The sequence below is a fragment of the Euprymna scolopes genome, chromosome 28 (assembly GCF_053919585.1).
Source record: "Euprymna scolopes isolate OS-2025 chromosome 28, ASM5391958v1, whole genome shotgun sequence".
Taxonomy (NCBI): Eukaryota; Metazoa; Mollusca; class Cephalopoda; order Sepiida; family Sepiolidae; genus Euprymna; species Euprymna scolopes.
This window is the reverse complement of record NC_136509.1, coordinates 102,048,370-102,064,198: the sequence shown is the minus strand read 5'-3', so window position 1 is coordinate 102,064,198 and position 15,829 is coordinate 102,048,370. Positions and strand designations below refer to the sequence as shown.

At 34.8% G+C, this 15,829-nt stretch overlaps 1 non-coding gene across 1 annotated transcript; it reads right to left on the bottom strand.

The window, feature by feature from the left end:
• Window positions 1-626: 626 nt before the first annotated feature.
• Window positions 627-699, bottom strand: Trnav-cac (transfer RNA valine (anticodon CAC)). Its single transcript has one exon. It is a non-coding gene; the product is annotated as a tRNA-Val (tRNA).
• Between the last annotated feature and the right edge of the window lie 15,130 nt (window positions 700-15,829).

Here is a 15,829-nt window from a genome sequence, read left to right as displayed (position 1 = left end):
CAGACACTTGTGTTTAATGCTTACGCAATAATCAGTGTAGGGTAACAATCCCTGCCAGTCATGAGATTCGAATATATATATATATATATTATATATATATATATATATATATATATATATATGTATATATATATTTTCAAATTGACTTTAGACGCCGGGGGTTATATATATATATATATATATATATATATATATATATATACATATATATACATATATATACATATATATATATATATATATATATATATATATATATATATATATATATATATATATATATACAACCCCCGGCGTCTAAAATTAATTGGAAAATAACTCCTATACTCTAAATATAAAAACAAATATTTGGTACTTATTTGGCTTTAGGTCATCAGAAATGATGCTAATAATAATTTATGTATGTAAAACCAAATTACTGAAGAAATTCTTCCATTTTATACCAATGTTAGTGCGAGAACTGGTGCACCAATCTTTTCGCCGTTTTTACGGAGTGTAGATTCGATAATGAATAGTGCTTTTGTGTTTTTTGTATTAAGTAATAAAAAGGTTTGATATGTCGTAAGACGGACACTGGAACCAAATGTTGAATATACAAAAAAAAAAAAAAAAAAGAAGAGTCATCCAGGTTCCGCTGGGGATCGAACCCAGGACCTATCGCGTGTGAAGCGACCGTGATAACCACTACACTACAGAACCTGACTCGAGGAAGATGCTGAATTGAGAACTAATAAATGTTGCAGTGTTCATCGATTTCTCCGACGTCGTTTGCTATCCGAGTGAGAGAGGGAAAAAGAAGGGGAGACAGGGATGAAGAGAGAGGGAGCGAATCTCCGAGATGGACAGATGGAAAAGACGCGCGTGCGCGAAACAAAGAGGGCGATCGATAGAAAGAAGAGAGGGATGCGTGATGCAAGAGGATTCTTGTGTTATAGATGGCAGCGAGTCGAGATCGTACACACGGACACATGGAGATACATTGGCACAGGTATCAAGCACTCTGCAAATGCGATGCAGCTCTCGATGTTGGCTGCTGTAGTAGGAGCCGCTTCCTCCAAACATGAAAGTATTAAAAGAAAGGATAATCATAAAGATGCGGGAAGCTGGCGGCCAAAGAATTTTTTAACATATTTCTGCTGCATCGAACGACTATGCAACAATAGTGAAACTGTTGATACACTCGACGTTTCAGACCTCATTATCTAAATATTTTGGAATAAAATGGACCATTTTATAAGGTATTAATAGTAGATTACCAATAGTTGTACATTGTGTGCTTGGGAGTGTTCTTAGATAGATTTTGTGTCGGGATGTGTTTGATAAGTATCGAAAATCGATAATCGAAAAATTCTAATAAAGACGGAACAATCCGATTTTTGACCAAAGTTAACAGCCGTATACATTCTTCACCAGAAAAAAAATATTCCAGAAGAGGATTGTTTATTTGTATTATTATTCATCGGACTACTGTTCTCATCTTGAGTGTGATTTTCACGATGTTTGGGTCGATATAACCCCCGACCTTCTTCAGGTGTATCTTGTGGAACTCGGGAATGTTTCTGTCGAACGGAACCCTTTATTTACTTCACACAGGTAGCGTGCTCTTGGTTCGTCAGCCATGACTGGATAGAGGGCTTAAATAATTCGCAAATGTGTTTTTCTGTTGCCCACACTGAGGATTGAACCTTCAATCTTTAGGAGAGTATCGCTTTTACAATTGATTTTTTCCAGTACTCGAACCACTGTGGCACGAGCCCTTGCGGAAAAATTCCCGAGCTTGACAGAAACATTCCAGAAGAAGGTCGGAGGTTAGATCGACCGAAACATTGTGAAAATCACTCTCAAGATGAGAACAGCAGTACGATGAATAATAATACACAATATTTCAGAAGTTTGATCACCGCACAAGCAGAAGTGTCCGGCGTATAAAATCAGCAGTAAATTCTTTGATAAGATAGGGGCGCGTTCGAAATGATTGTGTCTGTTTAGAGCCAAATCGAATAATGATACTTGATTTCTGAATTTTAAATTAAAATTCGAGCCGTTATATAAAATAATTTCATACAATAACAGTAAGTTATCTCGAGTTCAATTTCGGCTACAATGTAATCGGGACTAGTCACTGAAGGGAGGTGTGGAAAACTTCTTCCCAGTACACCGCGGTGGGTCCTCGACTAGAGCAGGTAATGAATAGATTTAATGAACAATGGGAAAATTCACCGATTTAGATAAAAAAAATTAAACTGAAAAGTTAATTGATCTACATACAATCACGGGTAATGTCGGGTTTCCGTGCTAATATATATATATATATATATATATATATATATATATAAGGGAGTGGCACTCGTCTGAAAAGACGCTGCAATCATATATATATATATATATATATATATATATATGATTGCAGCGTCTTGTCAGACGAGTGCCACTCCCTTAGACACTTAAAATCCATGAGCCCAAAAGTGACTTCTATCGCCACAGGACCATTTTAATAGACAAATGCCTGAGGGAGTATCTATACAAAGATGATGTTACAGAGTCTTAGCTTTGTACGACAGCTAAGTCTCTCTCTCGGTTCAAAATGTTAAGAGCCAGCAACAAGCAAGAGCAAGATAGCCAGCAACAAGTTAAACTGCAGGCCAGCTTAATGCGGCTTCTGGTCTCCCGCTTTATGTTTTTTATAATCAGAAATTTGCTTCTCCTAGAAAGGCTGCCTTCACCACGGCTTACGGGAGCCCTCTCCATCCCAAAAAGTGACAATATATATATATATATATATATATATATATATATATATATATATATATATATATATATATATATATATTATATATGATATATATATATATATATATATATATATATATATCATAATTTAGGTATTTAAAATTTGTGATTTGAAAAAGTTAAATTTCAAATCTAAATATTTTATTGTATGCAAGACAAAGAATACAATACAGAAAAATACATTTCCTTACCGCATGAGTTTCCGATGTTTATACATAATTATTTTAGCTACACAAAATAAGGAAAATTGGATATTGATGCAGCAAAAAAGGCATATTGAACATCAAATGGAAAGATTAAAAACTTTAAAAACATTTAATTGAATTTTATATGTTTATTACCTTTAGCAAATCAGGTGCAAAACTTCTATAATATTTGCTAATATTTTCCTCCGAGGAAATATATACATATATATATATTTAAATAAATGTTTAGAGGTACAGAATTTGTATATAGTTTTAAATAAAATACTAGGCGGAAGTTTCTCGAGAGCTCTTTCGGCTATCATCTCGTCAGGAGTAAATCGATAGCAATCTAAATAATATTGTAGCGAAAATAAAGAGTTCATATATATATAATTATGTAATTATTCGGAATAATAAAATACAATAAATCTACTGGTGTGCAAATCCAGTGATTATCGGTCTTACAAAATAATCATAAGACTAGTCAATACCAGAAAAGTGACAATTTGACAATGGCAATATGTATTATACAATACCGTATGTTTTCGGTCGGCTCATAGAAGTTTCCAGGTAAGTTTTTTTTTTTTAATTTTTTTTTTACACAGTGATCACCACTTATCAAGGCCCGGAAGCCACTCAGGGATAAGGGTTATAGTACATTACGTTAGTGTGGAGATTTGATGAAGTGTTTACTTAAGGGGGCGGTTCATTAGGAATTTGTTAACGTTGGACTTGAAGACATCCAAGTTGTAGTCCGATGGGAAGCAGGCAGACTGAACAGAGTTCCACCGGCGTGCAGTTCTAAGAAAGAAGCTTTGTTCATGGAATCCGCGTATCTGAGGATGCACGTTTAAAAACAATAGGAAGAAATGCGTCTTCGATCTTCGTAAAAACATTCATCTAGGAGAAGGAAAACTAAGGATGTAAAAGCTGAGGTCTGTCTGGGGGTAATTATTTGCACTGACTGAGATTAGCAGTGGTTTAAAAAGGTCTTCACCACTATAAACAAACAACCTGCGTGGATTTAGGAAAATTTAGTTGTCCGAATCCCTCACGTCGTGATTCAATGGGAGCATCTATTGTTATATATATATATATATATATATATATATATATATATATATATATATATATATATATATATATATATATATATATATATATATAAGAGAAATTAATGAAAACAAAGGGATGTAGTGTTCACCTTACGCAATGGTACACTTCAAACTAATATAAATAACAGTATTTATATATAGAAATATATATATATATATATATATATATACATGTATCGGTGTGAGTGTGTGTTTATTCGGCATTTTAGACGATAGAAACGGACGAATAGTTGAAGGCTAGACAACGTATTTTATCTTCAATTGATGGTTGAATATTGTTTTGCATTTAATACTAATTCGTATTAATCCCTATCCATCCATACTTTTCACCGGACAGATATATAATACTTAGTTCGCTGCACCTTATCATTTAAAACTAGGACAACATAGTAATTTCCGACATAAAATGAAACGGACAGACAGACAGAAAGACTAAGAGAAGTATATAATATATATATATATATATATATATATATATATATATATACAGTGTGACACAAAAAAAAAACAAAAGCTAAATGGAGGCCATCTAGAACATATGCTGTAGAACGGAGAAAAAAAAGGCCTAGTGTTTTAATGTTAATATAATAAACTAGTTATGACCAAAGTTTCATTTTATTCGGACAAAACACTAGGAAACGGGACTTAATTATAGTTGGGGCCCGTTTTTTGGGGTCACCCATGGTATATATATATATATATATGTATATATATATATATGTGTGTGTTTGCGTGTGTGTGTATGTGTGTGTGTGTGTGTGTGTGTGTGTGTGTGTACAAAGAGAGAGAAGTTAGACAAAACGCATTATAAATTTCGCAACAATTTTACATGGCGGTTTAATTTTTTTCCTTGTAATTATTGCTGTCCAACCTGACAAGCATCAAAATCCCACCCCTTCATTGCAAAGCCCCCTAAATGCCGGAAAGCGTTCTACACACCTAATTTCTTCCCTCGAACTACTAAACTTTTGAATGCCCTCTCGAGTCTGTGCTACCCCGACTGCGTTGCCAGAAGTTCAAATGTCATGTGCACAGACATCTTTCTGCTCAGCTCCGTACATAGTATCTCTGTTGATATGATCCAAAATAGTAATCCCTTACATCCAACTGGCAATATGTCTTGCTTGGGTTGAGATGACGGTAAAAAATATAATTCATTGGTTAAATGTATTATTTATTTCTGATCGTGCATAAGACTTGCTGAATATCGATTCGATGGTTCATAGTTTGACCACGAACTTCGGATACGTGCTGATCTAGCCACAATGAAAAATTGAGGTACAGCGAAGCAGTCTTTCTTTCTGTGGATTACTAGACATGTACATACACACCTTGTGTGTATGTAGGCAGAAACTTATCATTTTAGCAAGCCTTCTTAAAAATAACAGAATTCCATGTTTAATTATTTTTTTCAATGTTCTGTTCATGTATTTATAACACATAGATACATACACTTACAGAGCATTTATTCATTATATTATCACCAAAGCAAATGAGTATATTTCTATGCATGGTGTAGCAATCGGTCTCCGAAGATTAACAGGGGCACCACGTGAAGGTTTGCTACTTGTCCCCAAGACCTTAAGGAGGCAAACAGCACCGCCATGCGATGGGTTAATTTCTATTGCGATATGATGATGACCAAAGCAAATTATGCCATTTTTAATGTGGGGTAAAAACCAGCTCCCCTGAAAGTAGGCAAAAAGGTGTTTGTTTATTTGCTTAGATAATGGCTATAAATATATCCTGGTCTTTTGCTTGCAATATTTTCATTGGTTCATTAAGCCATGAATACCGGCTGCTGGAGACATTCAGTTGATACGTCAAAAGGTACACACACGCCAAGAGCTCCCGCTTCGACTACGACACTCGTTCTATACTGTGATTTGTTACTCTAACTAGAACAAGATCGCTCGGGTACTTCAACGATATATTTCCCTTTCCCGGGACCTTATCAGTTTTCAAGTCCAATGTAAACATGTTCTTGTTGAGCTGTCTTCATTAATAATCAAATTCTACCCAATTTACACCGTTTACGATTATTACACTAACATCTTACATTAATTAGACCAAATCTTCAAGTGGCCTTCAGGTCCTGATAAGTGGTGACTCCCAAGTAAATATATATATATATATATTTATATATATATATATATATATATATATATATATATATGTGTGTATATATATGTTTAAAAAAGTTATTTAAAGTATAATCAATTCAAAAGTAAAGGCAGCATGTGTACCGCAAATTCAACCGACATAAGTTGCAACATACGTTCAGTTCAAACAGACAGAAGAACATATAGAAGCCAGAAATAACTGTAAAAAAATAGCTACAGCTAAGAGAGAATTTACTGAAACCACTAAAAAACGCATCGATGCAGAAAAATTAGGAAGCCGTGATTTCTGAAAAATCTACAACAGTGTAGTAACTAACGAACGATCAACAATCCCCCCACTATCCAACAATCATGAGGTTGTTTACTCAGCAACCGAGAAGGTTAACATGCTTGCCAGTTGGTTTGTCTCCAACTCCACACAGGACTCTGCTAACCAACCCCTCCCTGACTTTCCTTTGCGGACTGACGCCACACTAGACGATCTGAAAATCACTCCTGCTCAGATGCATGCTATCATAAAAGCCTTGGCACTTCAAAAGCACGTGGACCTAATCTCATCCCGGCTGTGCTATTAAAAAACAAATGCTCCGCCGAAGTAGCTCCAGTTCTCTCCAAACTTTACAACAAATGCCTTAAATGAATCTTGCTTTCTTGACTGCTGAAAAACTGCTTCTGTGGTACAGTTTTCAAGAATTCTGGCGAAAGAACTGACCCATTTAATTATCGCCCCATTAGCCTCCTCCCACTTTTCGCAAAAATATTTGAGTCCATAATTAACCAATCTCTAGTTTATCACCTTACAGATGTTAAACTTCTGACCGACCAACAATACTGATTTATGCAAGCACGTTCCACAGCAGATATCCTTACTGAAATCTCCCAACGAATATACCATTCACTGGACAAAGCAGGAGAGGGTAGAGCTATAGCTCTAGATATATCTAAGGCTTTAGACAGGGTATGACATGAAGGTCTTCTCAGGAAAATCAGATCATACGGTATTACTGGACGAATACTTAACATAATTTAATCCTTCTTAAATTAGAGAAAAATCTATGAGGATAATTGCGAGTTTCTGTAATAAGCAGATATATTCTAACATTACATTAACTAGATTACTTAGATAAATACTTTTATGGTCTTAACCAAAGAATTACAATAATATCGCGGGCTCTCCATTCACGCTCTATGTCCACATAATGTCCAGCAGCAATATATCACATATGAAAGATGTCGCTGTGGAATTTCCACAGTTCCCGCTCGTAACATAATGAATATAAAATATGAGAGAAACACTACATGCTATCATTTTTTATAGTAAAATTCCACAATGACACGTGAAAGTGCAAAAGCTTCTAGAAAAATGTATTCTTACTAATACGTTCTGTTCTGAGTTACCTCCTACATTGGTGTGTTTTATTTTAAAATAGAAATCGTTCCAGACGAGGCAGGAAGCCACTTGATATAAGGAACTAAAATAAATCGCACTTTAAAGTAAAAAAAAAACAAATAAACAAAACCTTTAAGTTTAATCAAGAGTGAAATAGAACAGATTCTGACCCAGAAAACAGCAATTCTTCCACCTTTGTCGGAAATATCTCCGGAATATAAGAATAGAAGGAAAAAATAAGGGTGGGAAAAAGAGGTACGCGGCTTCCGAAAGTAAACCTAAGATCAACGTCGTTTTAAAGTAGAATCTGTTATTTTATCATGGGTTTATCGTCATATAAATTACATCCTTCTATTTGGAAATAGCATTTTATTATATGTGTTGTCTTAAGGAAACCATGCTCCAAGGCATTACCTCTTTTCTCCAATAAGACAGTGTAATCTATGTTCTCTTTCTTTGCATTTTTTACTAAGTTAGTTATTTAAAGAATACGGTCAAATTATAATGCACGTATATTTTTTCGGTTTTCTTATCCTTTCGCCCAGCTAAGAATGGGACATCCGGTAGGATGCATTGCTATTCACTCGCTGTCTTATACTTCCTAATACAGAAATCGTTTTAAGTGCAATTAAGTTCTTTTTCATGAGTCCAGTTTATTCTACTGGAATGATAGATATCGTCCCAAGATTCCAATTTCTTTTCATGTCATTTTTTTTTTACATACGCATCACCACTTATCAAGGCCAAGAGGCCACTCAAGGATAAGGGTTACAGAGTGTACAGTAGAAGTTGGACAATATAGTAATCATTAGTAATGAAAATTTGGTAAATTTGATAACTTATAAAGAACGGCTCATCAAGAACTTATTTACGTTAGACTTGAACACAACCATATTGTAGTCAGCCGGAAAGCAGGAAAACGGAAGACAATTCCACAGGTGTGCAGTTCTAAGAAAGAAGCTTTGTTCATGGAATCCACGTTTAGGTTTAGGCACAGATAAAGAGTGGGGGAATTATTGATAGTGTGTACAGCTAGACGAGTATTTCTTGTGAAAGTTTGGCGAGGGGGGACCATAGATTGAAGCTCAGTTGAACACCTTCCATGAAAATAACGATACATCAGAGACAAACTCGCAACATGTCTTCTGTGAGAGAGAGAGGTTGCAAGGAAGAGAAAAGGACATCTCCTACGAGGCTACGAAGTCTATTTTGAACTCTATCAAAGCAGGACAAGTCCTTTTTAGCAGCTCCTGCCCAGATGTGGCAACAATATTCCATCCTTGGACGTACCTGGCTCTTATATAGATAGAGAATAGCATCAGCAGGGAGATACTTACCGGATCGATAGAAAGATCCCACCATTTTTCCAGCGGCCTTGGCAACAGATTTGATGTACGTGTTCCATTTAAGATCAGGAGTAAAGGTCAAGCCCAGAAGCTTGTCAAAACTTGTCATACATAAAACCTTGGTATTTTGTTATCTTCTCCCTTCCAGCTCTGTTTAACACAGCATCATAGGAAACACTGACTTCTACTAAGGTTGCTTCTTTCTCCTTTTTGTTCCATATCACTATGTAAAGTTTAGAAGCTCCGGTTTTTAAGTACGCAATTGTAGAAATTGATAATCATAGTTGATTATGTAAAACTTTTTTCATCACTTATCAATGCCTAAAATCCACTTGAGAATAAGGATTAATGAATGTAAAGTCGTCGGTGCGGCAACTGTTTAGTGATCAGTAGGTATGCTATGTAGTAGCTGAAACACAAGAAATTATTTTTTTTTAATCTACCTATCTTTTTATGGATATATCTCTTTGTCTAACTATCCCGGTGTGTCTATCTAACTGGCGAGATAAACAAAAGATGAGATATGAAGATGTTTTGATAAACGTTGTCAAAATATTATTGAGCTATAAAGTGGGCAAGTTTCACCGGAATCTCTAATAATAGCTGACGCGGAAGGGCATGGTTCTCACGTGATCAGGTTTGCTGGATATTAGAATGAAGTTGGAATTTCGACGTAGAGAAGAACGGACAGGTTAACGGTTGTGACCCAATCCCCTTGAGAGGGAAATGGCGTGTCTTACAAATGGAAACTATTAGGATTACGAGATGCGTGCAATAAGTAATGCCCCTGACCCATTTCCAGTTGTCTGATCTAGCTGAAATTTTGCATGTTTATATCTCTATGGGTTATGTGGCAAATTGTGGTTCCTGTTTTACAGGTGTTTGAACTGAGTCAGATGTGAAATGGAGCCTGTTGATTGTCGAGCAGTGATCCGGTTTTTGTATTTGAAAGGACGCACACCACAGGAGACTTTTGATGAAATGAAAGAAACTTATGGTGATAATACCCCATCATATGACCTTGTAAAACGCTGGCATCGTGAAGTCAAACATGGCCGGAAGTCTGTGGAAACAGTTCTCAGTCCTCATCGCCCCCTTCTGCCATTGATGAGGCATCTCTCCGTCAAGTTGAGGCTGGCATTTTGGAAGATCGGCACATCACTATTCACCAAAGAGCCCAAGATGTCAAGATTAGTACAGATTCTGTGGAAACTATTATTCATGACCATTTGTATATGCATAAGGTGTCTGCCATATGGATTCCTTGGTTGCTCACACCATTCCAGAAGTGAGAACGCACCGAGTGCTCGACGACGAATTTGGAGATGTGCCAAGAAAATGAGTTTTTCAAAAGACTGATTACACAGGATGAAACCTGGGCCCATCACTATGATCCAGAAACCAAAGCCCAGTCAATGCCGTGGAAGCACTTGGAATCACCACCTCCGCTGGCAAGGTCATGCTCACAGTCTTCTGGGACCAGATTTCCTGGCAAAGGGTACTACAATTACAGGAGCCTATGCTTCACTTTTGAGGAAATTAAGGGAAGCTATAAAAATTAAGAGGCGGGGCAAGATCAGCAAAGGTACCCTCTTCCTGCAGGACAACGCTCCGGTCCACAACTCGCACGTCGCAAGATCAGAAGCACGGACGTGTGATTATGAATTCCTCCCCATCCTCCCTATTTTCCTGACCATGCACCCTCTGACTTTCACCTCTTCCCGGCCATGAAGTTGTTTTTGAAAGGAAAGCGTTTCCCAGATGATGCAGCCTTGATTTGTGAAGTCACGTTGTGGTTGGAGAACCAACCTGGGGTGTTCTACAAAAACGGTCTCCAGAGCTGCATGAAATGATGGTAGAAATGTATAACTCTGGGTGGTTCCTATATAGAGAAAGACTAATAACTCTGCCAACTTTCGTTGGTTTACTCCTATGGGAAGTGGGTCAGGGGCATTACTTATTGCACGCCCCTGTAACCACAAGCAAAAAGCTTACTTTCTATTTATCTGCGTTCGACACCTAGAATGGGAAATAAAAACTAATATAAAAGCAAGCATCGTTTTGGGAGTGAAAAGCATTCGTTCAAACAGGTCCCAGCTTCCCCTTCAAGAACAAGGTGGTTTTCCAGATGGACGAAGATAATCGACGCTGTTGAATAAGGTATGCCAAATACATGGATGACACACACACACGCGCATATGAACATTTAGACGATTTGGAAAGAACTAAAATAAGTCACGAATAGAACTTAGGTTCAGATAGTGCAGAGTCACTATAGACATTAGTAACAATGAAAAACAATGACATAAACCACAAAATACGACATATGTTGATCGTAGCGACAATGCAACAGTGAAAGTTGGGTTACATTTGATTATTTATGAGTGCGGCTCAACAAGGTATTCTTCAAATTGGACTTGTTGTAGTCAGCTGGAAAACAGTCCCGCGGTACAGAGTTTCACAATCGGGCAGTTCTAGGAAATAAGAATGTGTGTTTAGATTTCGGCACAGATCCAGATCGATGGAAATTGTTCAGAGTAGTTATAGCTAGACGAGTACCTACTGCGAACGTTTTGCAAGAGGGATTGAAGCTCAGTCGGGCAATTATGAAAATAGCGATAGAGGACAGATAGACTCGCAACGTCTCTTCTGTGAAATTGCCCTTGTCCACTAGATTTCGAAACAAGTTTTTAATGCAAAAGCGTTCGACCCCCCCAGATGTGGCAAAAAATACTTCATTATTTTGCAGTTGGCTCTTGTACAAGTAGAGGATTGCGTTGGGATTGAGGTATCTTCTAGGGCGATAGAATGATGCAATCGTTTTTTCTCCCGACAGCTTTAGCAACAGATTTGATGTAATTCTTTCATTTCAGGTCAGGGGTGATGGGGAGTCCCAGGGTAACGAAGCGCGGACGCGCGTATGCAAATGCTTGCAAAATGCGAAATGACGTCACTGTAAGGATAAAGACTATGATAAGGAGAAAGAGAGAGAACGATCACATGAGTGACGCCACAGCTGTAACGAGAAGTCAGGCGTAGCGGGAGAATAAGGAAATAATTGTCGATGTTACAAAAATGGAATCGAATTATTACTTGTCCTATGTTCATTGCGACAGACTCTGCTACAACGTGTTGGGTCTACGTATGTAATTGTATAGAACATTACACCAGAAGCTCGTCGGAGCAGAATGCTTCCTTGAAACGTGACATAGATTTCAATTGGATCTAATTGGGGATCAATAGATAAACGTTTGATTATATATGCATTCTGGCATATATGTGACAGTGTGTCAACTGTTCTGGTATATGTTGCCAGTACCTACTGCTACATCTGACATCGCAAATGAATTGTATAATGTCGCATGAAATTAATTAGTGTAATTTATAGAAAAGCTAAAATAATTATTATTATTGTTATTCAAATGCCGAAAGATTTTGTAGAGAAGAATGAAAAAAAAAGAGTTGTATTTTGTTTCCTTTTCGTAAGCTGCGTGAATAGCGTGAAAAGAAATTTATTGTTTGATCTTTGTTTATTTTCAGATTTTCAGAAAAAGTTTTCTGCTTTGATTATGCGATGGATTTTGATTGAATAGAAATATGGGTGCAAAAGCTGGATCATAAAATAGAGTCGGTTACTTCAAAAGGAAATAAACGCACACACAAACGTCTACCTATCTACCTGTATCTATCTTTCTCGAGAAAAACTTTCAAAAGAAACATTATTTCAAAGATTCTTTTTTTACACATATCTTAGACATATAATAAATGTTATATATATATATATATATATATATATATATATATATATATACATATATATATACATATATATATATATATATATATACTAGCAGTTCAACCTGACTTTGCTCGGGCCCTATGTATTGTTCATAATTTTATATGCATATCTACATATATATTAAAACGTTTGACTTACAACCTGTAACCTACATCTAAAATTTCGAGTGTTTGAACCCAGAATTGGCAGAGAAGTTTGGTAGATATTTCAAAGGCCAAATCGTTGATCTTAGACCCCTTTACAACCAAATTTCTGACTGAAAAGCAATTAAAAAGATTGTCCCTAATCTCAATATCTTTTATGTCAAATTTCGAATCTGTAGAATGAAAGGTCACCAAGTAATTGTTAGAGAAATGTACAGAGAGAGAGAGAGTGAGCGAGAGAGAGAGAGAATTTCACTTTATATATATATATATATATATATATATATATATATATATATATATATATAGTCTAAAGAGCTGAGTGTATTTTAATGTAACAGTGAAATTACTAGTTTAATTAAAATACAGGAAAGAAAGTGCTCGTTGAGTCTTGATGTATACCAAAATAAAAAGCATTGTTTTCCGAAACGATTGTACAGATAATTGATTTTGTTGTTGTTCCTTCTTATGAAACAGATTTTTAATTTAATTATAATTTGATTTTTAAATTTTAAATTATCAATCACATTACTTAATATATATATATATATATATATATATATATATATATATATATATATATATATATAATCAAAGGTAATCAAAATTATGTAGTGTTTACCTAATATACGCAATGGTAAACTTCAATCTAATATGAATACCAGTATTTATATGTAGATAATTTGATCCCAACGGAATAAAAAAAAAGCCCAATAGAGAGTAGAGCTTATTATAAGAGAAAGAACATTAAAACTGTAACTTGAACTTTACAATCAAAATTTATTGTTCGACTGAATATTCCAAAATAAAAAAAAATGCAGAAAACCTGTAAAGTCTTGGTAAGATTCGGTAATCGAAACATACGTAACTAAGCAGATAAACCCATATATATATATATATATATATATATATATATATATATATATATATATATATATATATATATATATATATATATATGGCGTAATGTAAGCAAACTATAGGGCCTTTGCAACTTCTCTTCCAATTTTCGGATTCGTAAATCATGTCTAATCACATGTTATTTCTTTTGGTGTATTCATTGTTTCTATTTCTTCTAGTGAGTTAAGGGCAAAATAAATTGACTCATTGATATAATAATTAAGTGATTGCTTTTGTGCTACAAAACAGATACTTTCCAGAATTGAAAGTGTCAACGCGGGATTAAAAGAATAAATTGAAAGATGGTGAAATTTGGAATATAGATCTTTATTATTCATTCATTATATGCTCTATAATTATATTGAGCTTCTTAAATGCAGATTAGTATACATTAAAATAAGACATAAGTGAATAAAGAATATTTTCACAGATATATATATATATATATATATATATATATATATATATATATATATATATATATATATATATATATATATATATATATATAAACAGGGTGCCCACAAAGTCTGGCTACATAATCTAGCCACACTTTGTGGATACCCTATATATATATATATATATATATATATATATATATATATATATATATATATATATATATTATATAATGTTTACTGTTTTGGGGGAAAGATATAATATATATATATATATATATATATATATATATATATATATACATATATATATGTTTTATTTTTTATTACAATTTTATCTGTTTGGTTACATATGTTTCGGATGTTGGACCATGTTTACGATCCAACAGCCTCGTCATATTTTGACGAGGCTGTTGGATCGTAAACATGGTCCAACATCCGAAATATATATAGCCAAACAGATAAAACGGTAATAAAAAATAAAACACATATTTGCTCTGCAATAGTATTGAGCACTCTCTTCAGGTTTTTACTAATTACCAGTTTTACCAAATATATATATATATATATATATATATATATATATATACATATATGTATATATATATATATATATTTGTAAAACTGGTAATTATTAAAAACCTGAAGAGAGTGCTCAATACTATTGCAGAGCAAATATCTTTTTTAATTTTTTCATTTCCGTTTTTTCTGTTTAGTTACATATGTTTCAGATGTTGGACCATGTTTACGGTCTAACAGCCTTGTCGGACCTTACAGAGGTGGTTGTTAGTATTAAGAAGAATTGTTTTAAAAACATATGTATCACTATTTATCAAGGCTCAGAGCCCACTCGAGGATAAGGGTTAATGTAGTCAAAAGGACAATATCGTAGTAATCGTTAGTAGTGTGAATTTGGTAAATTGGATTACTTAAGGGGAACGGCTTATCAAGAACTTGTTTACATTGGACTTGAAGACGGCTATATTGTAGTCAGCTGGAAAGCAGGAAAACGGAAGAGAGTTCCGCAGGTGTGCAGTTTAAAGAAAGTAGTTTTGTTTGTGGAATTGTTGATAGTGTTTTCAGAAAGACGAGCGTTTCTCGTAAAAGTTTTGCGAGGAGGGACCATAAATTGGAGCTCAGACGAGCACTTGCTATGATAATAACGATAAAGAAGAGACAGAATCGCAGTGTCTCTTCTGTTAGAAATAGGTTGCATGGAAGAACAAAGGGCATCCGCTATTAGAATGCGAAGTCTATTTCGAACTTCGTCAAGGCAGGATTGAATCTTTCTAGCAGCTCCTGCCCAAATATGGCAACAGTATTCCATCCTTGGACGTACCTGGCTCTCTCATAAGTAGATAATTGCATCACTAGTGAGATATCAATAATATCACTATGAATTAACGATGTTTTTGACATCGTCTCTATATATATATATATATATATATATATATATATATATATATATATATATATATATATATATATATTAACATTTTTATATGTATTATAAATTATAATTATATTTAACAGACTATGGATATCCATGCCGGGGTGCCTGCGCGTGCAATTTTGTGGCAGGAAGTGCTGCTGCGTCGGCAGTGTTAAATACTAGTTTCAAGTGAAGTTCCTGTATAGGA